Source organism: Camelus dromedarius, chromosome 4 (assembly GCF_036321535.1).
Source record: "Camelus dromedarius isolate mCamDro1 chromosome 4, mCamDro1.pat, whole genome shotgun sequence".
In the NCBI taxonomy this organism is placed as follows: Eukaryota; Metazoa; Chordata; class Mammalia; order Artiodactyla; family Camelidae; genus Camelus; species Camelus dromedarius.
In genome coordinates, this window is record NC_087439.1 from 68,018,516 (window position 1) to 68,032,806 (window position 14,291).

The following is a 14,291-nucleotide window of genomic DNA, read 5'->3' on the forward strand; positions in this document are numbered from 1 at the left end:
TCCACATTAGTATGTGTCACTGTGGGAAGTCCTCCGACAGAGGTAGCAGCTTGTAGGTCCACGGGATGAATGAACGAACGAACGAATGAATAATTATCTTCATATATGTATACAGACTTGTGGTATTTACAGAATTTTTTCAACTAGTTGCTGGCATTTGTACATTAAGGGCTTTCACATAAAAACTCAGCTTTCCTGTTTTTCTTTAAACTGGGGTCTTGCCTTCCTTCAAGGCTGCAGTCAGCGGGCAGCGCCGTACCCTGGAGGCAGGGGCTTCGCTCTCCTTAGGCTGTGCTCCTTCCTGCCTCTCTCCTTGACAGCCCCCCTGCCCCTAGAGTTATTTAGGCCCCTGCCCCATGGGAACAGCTCTCACCCTCAGGATTTCTGCATCATGGCCTTCAATCTGCATCCTCCACTGACAGGTGTGTGTGATCCAAATTCCCCACTTGGAAGAGTGACAGTGCCCTGGGAAGTAGACCAAGATTTCTACCACCGTACCTGGTCTACCTTTCACTCTTTAAAACAAATTCTCCATCAGTACCTCTGTGCCTGAGAGAACTGTGGTATGGAGGAGGGACCCAGTCAGGAACTACAAAGACTGGGTCACTCGCCAGGGGTTCAGACAAGTCGTGTTACTTTCCCAGGCCTTATCTTCAATTCTGTAAAATGAATAGGTGGCCCCCAATGAGTCATCGGGGATTCCAGTTTCATGGCCCTTCCAGGAAACCACACAGGCTGCAGTCCAAACTGACCTCAGGTCACGCTGCTGCATTTCAGCCTGACCTCTGCAAGGGTGACCCTGGCTGGCCGCCTTCACTTATCTGTGCCTTGGTTTCTCCATCTGTAAAGTAATATGTGCTTTTCTTCTCACAAGAGTAAATGCAGTGATATGGGTGAAAGCGTTATTGGAGGGAAGTTGGGGTAAAAAGAATCCAAGATCTGATATTACCCTTCTATCTCAAAGGTTGCGATTATGAAGGGAAACCTGCTTCGCCTAATGGGATTTCTGGACTAGAATTTGCTCTCCTCATTGAGAGGCACTGTGTGGATATTTTCCTGGCCAATGAGGTGATACTGTGCAGGTTTCATCCCAGCCCTGGGCAGAGTAATACCAGGCCTTGGCAAAAGGGTAGGTGTGTCCCACTTCAGAAAAACGGGACTCTGATTTACCTCCTTGCCTCGTGCATTTTATGAGCAATGTATGTAGTTAACTGTTATCAGGTGGTTAAGCCATTTGATGAGGTGTGAACTAGCCCTTTAGTTGTTTTATTTACAACATACTTACCCGTCCCTAACATCCCATTGGGGAATTCTCTACTTAGTCGATTAATTTAAGTGAGGTTTACTGAAACACGGTTTGGTAAAACCAGAAGCTGAAAAATGCCCATTGGAGTTTTAGCAGTTTTATAGGCATTTGTAAGTATGGAACACACTCAATTGAGGTTAAAAGAAGTATCAACAACAAGAACAAATGAATTAAGTTGTTAATTACCCTCATCATGACCATTTGAAAAAATAACAGCATGGAAAATCGAGACAGGACAAAATATTTAAATTTAAATCTACTTGTTCTTCTCTGGGTGCTATTTCTGGTAGAAAGAAGTGGCTTCAGGGGGATGTTTCATTTGTCAGGGATAGGCAATCAGAATTGCTGTTAGAAGCCAAATGTCTCCTTGAAAAATAATCCTTTTATCTTTCCCCTGTAGTTCTCAGTCTGGACGGACAAAACTCCTGATGTTCATCTAGCCCAGGGGCCATCGTACTCCTTGGTTGGTGACAGTGCTAAACGAGCCCCCAGATCTCCAGCACCTGTGAAAAGGTACGAGCCCCAGAGTCTGTCCCCGAGGATCTCACCAGCTATCCAGGGAGAGAAAGAACGAGATGAAAGACAAGACAGGACACACACGTTCAAGGCTGAGTAAGGACCATGGGACACTGCTCTAGCTGAGGGTTCTGATGAGGGGGTCGTTAAGGGGATCTTGAAGGAAGAGTTGGATGTGGGCAAGCAGGGAGAAGGGGGCAGTGAGAGATGGTGACCCTTTAAATAAGGCAGTGACAAACTGCAGGCTACTGGGTAGACAAGCTCAGAGGCCAAGAAAGTGTTCTTGTTTTAAAGTGTCAAAACTTAGCTGTTCCAGAGACCATTTCTTCCTGACCCCCTATTTCTGAATCAGATGCCCTTCTTGGGAACTTATTGAGCAGTATCAGTAATGATAGAAAATTAAGTCATGATTAGTTTAAATTTACGTAAGATCATGGAAAATGTTGAATGCAGACTTGATGCTTGCATAGAAAAAGTTCTGGCTCTATGGAGTTACTAACCACTCTATATAATTACCTGTTTTCTTATTTGTTCCCCAATAAAGTGTGAACTCTGTAATGGTAAGGGGTATTGGTGAGTTCACCCTTGACTTCCCAATGCCTGGCATATGGTTGAAACTCAATTCAGTATTTCTTAAATGAATGTTATTTGGAGATTCCTGGTGTGGGAAAAAGGGTCCTCTTTTCTTTCAGCTGAGTGGGACCTATACTTGCCGACTGAGGGAAAAAAATGCTTATTTGAGTTTCAGCCTCATACCTTTCTTCCCCAGCAACTGGCATCTTGCTTGTTGCCTAGTGACCAAGCTCCCAGCTCAGACACTGGCTCCGGTAAGTGAGTTTCTGTTGTGATGGTGGGCTCAGCTGCTCGATGGTAAACAACCACTTGAGCTAAACAACCACTTGAGCTTGGAGCCGAAACTCCTGGGTTCTAGTTCCAGCTCTGCCACTGGCTTTGAGTGAGAAATTTCCATGTTCATTTTCTTCACTTAAAAGTGGGGATTATAATGCCGAGCTGGTAGGGTTGTTGCGAGATCAAATTAGAGATGTAGGGAAAATCCTGTGTAACTGACAAAGCCCTACTCAGTTACGAGATACTGATAGTATTAATACTATCCGAGGTTCTGCCCTCTCTGTTAAAATCCTACGAGGAATGAGGTCCTACCTCTGAAACCTTAACATCCAAGGCTGTGTACCTTCATTTGTGGCTAGACATTCCTGATGCTAACGGAGCCTTTGCCTTTGGTCTTTTGTTTACAAGACTTCCTCTCAGGCTGTGCTCCTCTCTGCATGCTGGGATCTTGGATTTTTGTCCAAACAGGATGGACTTCTTTGCCTCTGATGGTCTTACCTCCTCCTGCTGGAGCCTCTCCCAATCCCTTCTTCTACCTCTGGGGATGTCTGTGTTCAGGTCTCAGCCAACTCTGAGCTAAGCCATCCTGACCATCAGTACAGACCCTGCTATGAGCATCACGGGATGAAGCAGCTGGGGAGTTAGCAAAAGTGGTGCCAGGTTTCCACTAATGGAATATGACATTGGGAACATTCTTATCCTTTATCCTATATTAAGCCTCAATTTTCTCATCTGTAACATTGGAATAGTAATGGTTACCTGCCTCACTGAATAGTTAGGAGGGTTAAGTTAGAATGTAGAGCACTTAGCACAGTGCCTGGGTGTGGTAAGTGATTGACAAACGTTGGATTTTTAAATTGTTATTGTTTTTCTCTTTGCTCCAACTTTTTTATTGTTTATTCCTGATTCCGTAATGTCTTACATGCTTTTCTCAGTCTTCCAAATATTCAGATATGTCCAGAGGCCTTTTTCTTCTCTAAAAATCTGCTTCCTCCAGATGGAAATGAGGCAAGTTATCACCACTTTCCTAAAATTTATGGACTATGTTCATAAAAAATTTATACAAAATGCACTAAGATGTACACTCTCTCGAAACAGTTGTTCTTTTTTGTGCAGTCCTGGTTATATTCTTGATGTCAAGTTGCCACTTAGTGTATCCACATTGAGGCCACCTCTTGGAGACTTGCTGGAAGATTTGGATGTGGGATCGCTTATGTTCTTAGAGACAAAAACAGTTGCGTGGGCAGCTGTAGGTTACATGTGCACGCATCCAAACTCAAAGGAATTTGGGAAGCAGTCAAAAGACCATCAAAGACTCATAATGTCCCCATCTCCCTTGTCTCTTCTTTTATATCGGACTATCTGCATGGATGACACACTGGATTTATTTGGGGATGTATTCTTGAAGTCTGTGCAGCAGATGACAATCAGACCTAGAAGTAGAAGACAGTTTGGTGTTTGGGTCTGGTAATTTTTTAGGAGTTTAGCATTCCTTCTTCTATTTGTGAGTGTGCAAAAGCACTTCAATTTTTCTCTTTCATCCTTGATTCTCTTTCCTTCTCCCCCTTTCTTCAGAGTTGGGACCGTGGAAGGCTGCCATTTTTCCTGCCTAGCATCTATCCCGTCTTTCCTTGGTTATGGTATTTTGAGTTTTGGGGAATCACTCCATGTCCCCACTCAGTCCCCATGGTTCAGGTGGGGTGAGTCTACCCAGGACTCCAGAGGTGGCATGTGACCCAGACTGGGCCATCAGAACATTACACCCCCTGGACACAGTGATTGTTTATGGGTAAGTACATAACTCAACCCCAGCAGCCCGAGACAGTTCTAGGACTTTTTGTTAGATATGATGGAATGAGAATCCCTCTTTTGCTGGAGTGACTAAGAATACAGGAAATAAGCTGATGCTGTGGGCAACTGTCTCTACCCCAGGGTGGAAGAGTGTGCCTAAGAACAGAGCCAACACAGAGGGACACAGAGGTTAAGAGATGGGGAGAAGGAAGCCAACTCCTGATGGCATTCTCTGAGTTCCTGGGCAGCTGCACCTGAAGAGAAGCCTACCCTTGGACTTTTTTCCAGTTACTTTTGCCAGTAGATTTTTGTTCTGTATTGGATATAGAAAAATGCCTGAATAATATAGAGGGAGACTGCTAATGCTTACCTGCTGTGTGTGGAGGAGGGCACCTAACGGGATGACCACAAGTACTACTACAGGATAACGTACTTGGAAAGGGCAGGTGGCCATTCACTTCAGTAACTAACAAACAAACAAGGGAGAGAAAAGCTTATTGTAGATCATGTTGCCTCTGCCTGGCACAGTTCCCAACATCTCCAGCGTGGAGAAGGTGAAAAGCAGAGGCCTAGAGTACTTCTCTCATTGAACTGTGATTAAAAAAGGGTGCTGGCTGGGGAGGGCCTGTTGGGTTCTGGCCCTTGACAGACTTCCTTTCGGCTTAGATGCCTGTGCCTAGAACTGATTTCCGTAACTACACATGGCGGCTGTGTTACCTCTATTTCTGAGGAAGTGAATAGTCCCAACTCCTGTCCTCTACCAGTTGTCTAATAGGTGACAATAAGCGTATGCAGGTACTTAGCAACTAGCTGTATAAATCTAAACCACGCCAGGAAAACTGCCTGTTGAGACCCAAGAGTGTAAAGAAAAAGCAAGATAAGATGACTATCCCATTGTCCCCATGCCTGACAGCATTTATCAGTTGCTCATCTCTGTCTCTGTTCATATAAACCACTGGAGGTGGGACTGGCTCTGGAGCTGCACTGGGAAAAGAGGTCTGGAGAGCCTGACTGCTGTGAGATTATTATCTTTCGTCCTATGGAATACTGATTTTACATGATGTTGATTTGAATGGCAGGCAGATGATTCCACTGGCAAAGAAAATGGAAACTTGTTTCTCAGGAGCAGCACAAGGCGGCTGGGTTTTCACCTGTGCTTTTGACAGAGTGGTAAGTATGAGCCAGGACGTCATGGGGTGGGTCTCAGAGTTGGGGTTTGCCAGGGACCAGCAGTCAGGAGAGCTTGAGCCACCATTACATGACTTGGGAGTCCAGGTAAAAATGGACCTCTCTTTTCCTTCCTCAAACTTACAGAGGCTTAATTTACCTACGAGAACTACGAGAAATGTGTCCATGAGGTTTTACAAGTGTATACATCTGAACCACCATCAGAATCAAGGGTATGGGTGACTATTTTACTTCGTTCAATTGCTTTTTTTTTGAAACCACCTCTTAAACTGTGCTCCACAGAAGACATAAAGAAAATCCTACACTTGAAAAATTCCTTACTTGTCTAGAAAAGCTCCAGTCATTCATGTTTTAAAGAAACTGCTGAATGTATTTTAAAAAATCAAGGTCTGGGTGGGTAACAAAAATGAGAAGTTTGAGTTTTTGGGAAGAATTTTTTGGAAAGATAGATATACAAACTATTCAGAACAGAAACTTGGAAAAACATGCTATGTCATCTCCACAATTATTCTTTTGCTTTATGCATTTCTGTTAGCAGAAGATATTTTTTAGTGACAAAAATACAACTTACTGAAAAATAATTTGTTTTCAATGAAAGACCTCTCAGAGCTCAATTTGAAAGCCCGCAAAACTTAACACAAACAGAATGTCCACTTAAACTCAAAATGATTGAAAATAGAGAACTGTCCTTCCTGACACTTTCACAGTGAAATGTCTGGAATATTTTCCCTTCAGATGCAAATTCCTCCCGTCTTTTTCTGCCTAAAAACTTCGTCGAATGCCTCCTATGTGCGGTTCTCTGTAGGGCGGAGGACACAGGTGATAGACAGGGCCCTGTCCTTAATGAGCCGATGGCTGTTGCTGTCTGTCTCCTGCGTCCACTCCCGTGCTCATCGCACTTCTAGTAGGTCTGCTGATCTTTGCAAAGCATGGCTATAAATGGGAAACTGGGAAAAGAGATGGGAGCAGGAAAAGGGGAAAGAAAAGCAGCCTATAACTATTTTTCATTTGATGAAGACCAGCAGTTCTGCTTATTTCCCCACTATTGGTCATGGCTGGGGTTCATGGTAGAGAAAGTCTAAAAATCCAAATCCATGAAAAGCAGAAAACCAATGCAAATAACCCAGGACCTGAGTGTTCACCTAAAATAGAATTCGCCCTCAGTGGCTTTATCTACTTTCTCCCTGTGGCTTTTGTTTTCCTGATGTAAAGTCAATGCCAACACAATGAGATACCAGAAGCTTCCAATGCAATTACTGAATTTCTTATATGTCAAAATTTGGAGAAGAGAATAACTTGCTTCTGATGGCTGTGGTATTATTATTCAGAGCATTGGAGCAGTGGGTTATTAAATACAGATAATGTGACCATCAACCACCAAACCTCAATCTGATACATTCCAGTGCTGACTGTGAATCTTTTTCAATTAAGTAGCTTTCTTCATGAAAACACTGAACGTAAAACCAAATCTATACCACAAATACAATTGTGGTTTATAAGGAGATGAAGACAATTCATAAGAATAGACATTTACTTCTTGACCAGTGACTTATGATTTTCACGGTAGCATCGCAGACCCCACAGGGCACCTGATAGTAATGCAGGTCTTCTGGTCCACTGTGGTTGTGGATGTAGCTTCTGAGATACACCAACGGGAGGTTTTCTTCTTGAGACCAAAGGATAGAGGTGGATGTGTTGGCATAGAAGCTTACTGCTCTTAGCTTCTTGAAAGAGAGGCTCAAGAAATTACACGGCAGGTTGTTACCAGAAATTTGAAATAGACTAAGGCAGAGCCTTACAACTGCCACCATGTACTTGGTTCTTTCGTAGGAGGGCCATCTCCCTGGTTACATTTCCCATCTGTTTTTGTGTGCCATCTACTTTATCCTCAGAGCCCTTAGCATATGAATCATAATTATTTTAAGTTCCTGGTATGATAATCCAACATCCCTGCCTGGTCTGGTTCTGATGTTTGCTTTCTTCAAATTGTGTTTTTGTTTCTATCTTGCCTTTTAGTATGCCTTGCAGCTTCTTCTTGATAGCTGAAGTGATATAGTGGGTAAAAGGAACTGCTCCAAATAGGCCTTTAGTGATGTGGTGGTGAGGTGTATGGGGGAAGGAAAGCAGCCCACAGTCCTGTGATTAGGTCACAGATTTTTAGTGAGTCGATGCCTCTGGGCTGTGAGCCGCACACTTCTTTCTCAGTTTCTTTCTTTCCCCGTAGGTGGGACAAGCTGGCCGGAGTGGCCTGGACTTGGGTACTTCCCTCCTCCCACAGGAAAGGCTGGAGCCAGCTGGAGTTGGGTATTTCCCTTCCGCCAGGTCAGTTAGGTTTGGTTAACTAGCTTCTCCTGAGGGCAGGGCTTATTAAGAACAGAGTGTTTCAAAATGGTTCCTTTTCTCCTCCCCCTGCTGGAAACGAGAGCATTTTTCGATACTGACTCTGGGAATCCAGTGGAGCTCCTGGAGGTAAATGTCACTTTCGAGATTTGGTGAGGCCAAATGTGATGCCCCCGCCCATGACCGGGTCCCCACCGAGCCTCCGACAATTCCCCAACTACAGGTCAGGTTTTCCTACCCTGGTGCTGGTTCCTGCAGCCACTCCACTCCTGAGTCTCTGCTGGGAGCTGTGACTCCCTGTATTTGCCTGCCTGTCTCTCCAACCTTTGGGCAGCAGTTTCCCTGTGTCCTCACCTCTCTTATGGATCCAAGAAAAGTTGCTGATTTTTCAGTCTGTTTACCTCTCTACTTGCTAGGACACTGTGGTGACTTCCAAGCTCCTTACCTTCAGAACTAGAAACCAGAAGTCTCCATCAGGTATTGGGTAGCAAAGTTAACAACTGGTGAAAACTTTTTTTCATAATAAGAATTTTTTTAAAATAAGAAAGTACAAGGACATCTGGCCCAGACTGGAAACTTGCAAATTCCATTTTACAGCAGAAAACTATCACCCCATGACAGCTCCCTCCTTCTGGCACTAAATTGTCTCCAATAACTGAGCAGCAAACAAGGGGCAATGAGTCAAATAGAGAAAAAAATTTGACTTAAAATTTATAAAATTATCTTTACAACAAACTCCTAGAGAAATGAAAAATTTCCATGTGTATCTCAAGGCTATGTAAAAGAAGGTTAATAATCAGAAACAGAAGATTTTCCACTGTGCCTTTAAAGAATAATCATATGGGATGAAATATCTAAGATGAAGAAAATTCTGCAATAATCTCTCACCAACCCTCTTTGGACATTAGGCAACAAGAGAGAAAATTGTAATAGAATAATAGCCTTCCACATGAAAGAATTATGGTAGGTTGACGTTAGGCTGAGCTGCAGTCCAGTTGAAATGAAAGAAGTTCTGAGCAAGCCTGTCACAGAATTTCTAAAAGAGGAAAATCAGTGTGTGTTTTTAGACTATCTTCCTCATATTCAGCCTGCAGTAACTTGAACTGAGAACTGGCTTTTTATGGAGATTTATTACAATAGCATTGCCATTCAAGAGTAGGCGGCAATCATCATAAATAAAGAGCAGGCACAAAAGGATGTGATGATCCAAGACACAGTATTTGTCAAGGTGGGTAAATCATGGACTTACTTATATGGCAAATAAATACCCACTATGAAAGCAATTTCATTAGGAGAAAATCTTTTTCTGCCTGCCCTGGAAACACGGCATCAAGCTGCCATGGTTTGGATTTCCTAACTTTGTTGAAGGCATCCTTGGTCTTCTAAGAATTCAGAAACCAATGCCTGGTCTCTCCGTTTTATGGTGATGAAGAAATAGTGTGGATTTCCTCCAACACCAAATCTGCTGTGGTCTGAGGGTTGATGCTTATCATCAGTAGTGCTGAGTAGGCTTGCTTTCTGCTAGAGACCACAAAGCTACTGCAATCTAGTACAAAGCCCTTCCTGAAATATGAGGGGAGAGAGCCAGAAGACTCTCTGTTCCCATACTTGCCCTAAAAGTTGAAGAGGCAGGGCCTCCGCGTCTCCCCACATTTCCTTTGGACATTGAAATCGGCGTAAGTGAACGTGTTTCCATGTCCAGCTTTGTTGTTTCAGCTGTTATGAGAGCTAGGGATATCAATTACTCCCTGCCTGTGGAGGCTGACCTGCACAACTGCTCGAGGCTTCAAGGCTGGCCTCCCCCTCCGACTGCCCCGCATTTCAATAAATGCCTGCCTGCTGTGTCTTCCGAGGCTACCACTCCGGCCTTCCCATCCCCACTAAGTGATTCATTAGGTTGAATTAACCCTTTAAACACTACTATTTACCAAAGTGTCCCTAGGGATTCTCACACACTCCATCATTTTTAGCCATTATAAACAGCCGGTCCCAGCAGAGCGGAATCCACTTTAAGGTTACTCAGGTTGACAATGTGGGTTTCGTTAGTCCCAATTTACTTAAAAGCTCAAGACAGCATTTACTTTGTGAGATGGGGCATATGCATTTTCATCTCCCAGCCTGTGCATTCTGAATATGCTGCTTTCCATAAACACCTAAGTGGGCATTCCCCAGAAAGTCTAAGCCAGGAAGGAGTGATCAAAAGTCTAAGCCAGGAAGGAGTGATCACACCAAGGCTGTGGGTGACACAGGACCTATTTTCATGCCTCCATTACCCAGGCCTCCTTTTTGGTTGTTGCCATTTTCTGCCTATAATCAGCTGTGTGCACAATAAGTGGTGCCTGCCAAATGGCCATTTGTGGGTGCAATTAGACACCTGTGCCTTCAGACAAGTTGCAAGCACCTAATTGTGTCTGCATGTAGCCACTTGTGGGTGTAATTATCTAGAAATCCAGGTGTGCCTGGTATTATGTACAATTTAAGGGGAAAAAAAGTGTTTTCCAAAAAGAAGACTCAGGTTGAACATGTACCTTTCAGACTTTAACTGGGAGGTTCAGCAGAGCTACCTCCACTCTGTGCTTATGGAGCCTGCGTTTTAGGGTCCACAGCAGTGCTGCCCAACAGAAAACAATGCAAGCCATCTACACACTTTATAGTTTCCTAATAGCCACTTTAAAAAGTAAAATGGAATAGGTCAAACTAACTTTAGTAATTTTATTTAACCCAGTATATCTGAAATATTATTTTAACATGTAATCAATGTAAAAATAATGAGAAAGCTTGGGATCAAGATGGTGGAATAAAAGGACATGGAACTCACCTTCTCCCACAAATACGTCTATGTGGAACAACTCTCACAAAATAACCTACTGAACTCTGGCAGAAGATCTTATATAATCAAAACTGCAAGAAAGGTCATGTAACTGGGTAGGCAAAAAAACAAAACAAAACAAACAAAAAACCAAGATTAGGGAGCTCTGAAAGAAGAGAAGTTCCCTTACCCTGGGAACTTCATCAGTGGAGTGATCAGCTGGGACAGAAAGGGAGCTTCAGAGGCTTGGAGGAGAGTGCAGCAGTCTGTTTGGGCTGCAGGCAGTACAGGGAGTGTCTGGCACAGAGGATCCGTGCCGCCTTGCAGCACTCCCCAGCCTGAGATGTGCACCTGCTGGTGTGAGCAGGGGCTCGGTGCTGAAACTTGGGCTTCAAAGGACAGACATAAGGAGAAGACTGGGGCTGACTGCACAGAGACAGCCTGAAGGGGCTGGAGCGTGATAGGAGCCACAGCTAGAAGTGAGTGCAACGGAGCCTGGGCCCACCATAAAAAGCCCCATTGTTAATGTGCGAAGGATGGGGGGAGACTCCACCATAGCAGCCCCCTTCTCAGCATGCTCACAGCCAATGTGGCTCTGTCTCTAAGAACTCTGGGACCACATGAGTGCTGGTGGGTTGCCCCCAAGAGGAAGTTGGGCTGATATCTGAGCCGTGTGTCCCAGGTGGCTTTAGTGGATTTACACAGCCAGTGCCTTTGTAAGGTCAGCACATTTGGGTCATCTGAGCAGACTACTTTTGTGTGGCTGGGGCAGGTCCAGCATTAGCAGTGAGTGGCTGCACACAGAGATGGGACTGGGGGGTGGTGGTGTCTCAGCTGACTCCATACCTCCCATGGAAGATCCAGGTGTAGGACTATGGCAGGTCCTGGAGCCTGACTTAAGCAGATCTGCCCCAGTGGCTTTAGGAGCACAGTGCATGAAGGACACCGGGGCAGACAACCTGCATTCCCATGGCTGAGGGCAGTGCCAAAAACAGTGTACTTTGTGAGCCCACAAAACAAGAGACAGGTGACACCACAAAGGGCACTTCCCAGTGGACATCTCCTGTCTAGGGATACTCAGCAGCTCCTCTCCCAGCAGAAGCACTCCAGTCCTGCCTACCTTACAAAGCAGCTCAGAATGTGACCTGAGGGCTTCTAGTCCAACAACTGGGGAGCAGACCCTGCCCCCAGTAGGTCTCTGACAACCACAGAGCAAAGAGGAAGCCCCACTCAACATCTAGTGCAGGCTCCAGTCACCACAACACCCATCACACCCCCTATCAAGGGGATAACAGCCAGCACATATGGAGGAAAGATGTGGCAGGCATCTATACTAAAAACAGCCCTAACAACAAAAATATTAAGATGCACACAGGCTACACAGGGATACTCCCACATAAAAACAGCCCTTCAAATTGACACAACATTGTAAACTGACTATACCTCAATTTAAAAAATTTAAAAAAAATTAGCCCTCATTCAAGACCACAGTAGATAACTGTTACTCCTAAATTCATAGTTAGAGAAATACAAATAAAATGAAGCAGAGGAACCACTCCCAATTAGAAGAATATGATAAATCTCCTGAAAGAACAAACAAACAGATCTTTCAAGTCTACCAGATCTAGAGTTCAAAAAGGAGATAAAAATACTGAAGGAATTAAGAAAGGCTATTGATAGAAGTGCAGATCACTGTAACAAGGGACTAGAAACTATAAAGAGGAACCAAGTAAAAATAGAAACCTCATTTTCCAAGATGAAAGCTGAGTTAAAGCAATGAATAGCAAACTAAGTAATGCAGAAGAACAAATAAGTGATCTGGAAGACAGAATAATGGAAATCACTCAATCAGAACAGCAGACGGAAAGACAAATTAAAAAAAAAACAGCAACGTAAGAGACCCATGGGATAATATAAAGCATGCTAATCTATGCATAATAGAGGTCCCAGAAGGTGAAGAAAGAGAAAAGGGGATTGAAAACATATTTGAAGAAATTATGGCTAAAACCCCCCAAATCTAAAGGAGGAAACAGATATCCAGGTATAGGAAGCACAGAGGGTCCCAAACAAGATGAACCCAAACAGACCTATAACCAAGATATATTATAATTGAAATGGCTGAAGTTAAAAAGAAGATTCTAAAGGCAGCAAGAGAAAAACAAAGAGTTAGTTACAAGGGAATCCCCATAAGGCTATCAGCTGATTCCTCTACAGAAACATTGCAGGCCACAAGGGAGTGGCAAGATAATATTCAAAGTCTTAAAGGGGAAAACCTGCAACCTAGGATACTCTACTCAGCAAGATTATCATTTAAAATAGGAGAGATTAAAGAATTTCTCAGACAAGCAAGAACTAAAATAATACAGAAGTACTAAACCTATCCTAAAAGAAACATTGAAAGGTCTTCTGTAAATGGGAAAGAAGCAAGACTATAGAAAATAGAAAACTACCATTGGAAATGCAATGATAACTACAATGAGAAGCAAAAGAATAAACATGAAGATGTAAAACAGTCAGAATCATAAGATGTGAGTGAGGGGAGTAAGAAAATATAGACTTTTTTTTTTTTTTTTTTTTTTTTTAGACTGTGTTTGAGCCTATATGATTACCAATCTAAAGCAAGTAGATATAGTAATGGGTTAACATAGTTGAAAAACAGGGTAACCACAAATCAAAAACATACAATAGAGTCACAAAAATCAAAAAGAAGAGAACTTAAGCATAATACAAAAGAAAATCAAACCACAAAGGGAAAAACAAAAATAGAAAGGAACAAAGAAGAAATACAAAATCAATTGGAAAACAAGGTTTAAAATGGCAGTAAATACATATCTGTCAATAATTACCTTAAATGTTAATGGGCTAAATGTTCAAATCAAAAGACACAGAGTGGCAGATTGGATAATAAAGCAAGAGTCTACAATATGCTGCCTACAAGAGACCCACTTTAAGGTGAAGGGGACACAAAGACTGAAAATGAGGGGATAGAAAAAGGTATTTCATGCATATGGAAATGACAAGAAAGCAAGGGTAGCAATACTCATATTGACAAAATAGACTTAAAGGCCATAAAAAGATAAAGACACTATATAATGATAAAAGGACCAATACAAGAATAAGGTATTATACTTGTTAACATATATGCACCCAATACAAGAGCACTTAAAAACATAAAACAAATAGTAACAGACATAAAGGGAGAAATGGATGGAATATTTCTCACAGAAAGAGAAAAAATTGAGTTCATGGAGACTAAACACCATGCTACTAAAAAGCCAATGGGTCAAATAGAAAATTAAAGAGGAAATAATGAAATCAAACAGAACATTTTAAGAATACCTTGAGACAAATGAAAACACTACACATCTATGGGATGCAGCAAAAGCAGCTCTAAGAGGGAAGTTCATGAGATACAGGCCTTCCTCAAACAACAAGAACAATCTCAAATAAACAACCTAATCTGCCATCTAAAAGAATTAGAAAAAGAATAAA

At 42.8% G+C, this 14,291-nt stretch overlaps 1 protein-coding gene across 3 annotated transcripts in view; it reads right to left on the reverse strand.

The window, feature by feature from the left end:
* PARD3B (par-3 family cell polarity regulator beta) overlaps positions 1-14,291 on the reverse strand; it is a 924,313-nt gene that overhangs the window by 17,004 nt on the left and 893,018 nt on the right. The window contains exon 23 of one of the 3 annotated variants that reach the window (XR_010380651.1): positions 2,579-4,104. The exons of the other annotated variants lie outside the window; for them this stretch is intronic. The gene's annotated coding sequence lies outside the window, so the exon portion shown is untranslated. The remainder of the gene's footprint in view (positions 1-2,578; positions 4,105-14,291) is intronic. 3 annotated transcript variants of the gene reach the window in all.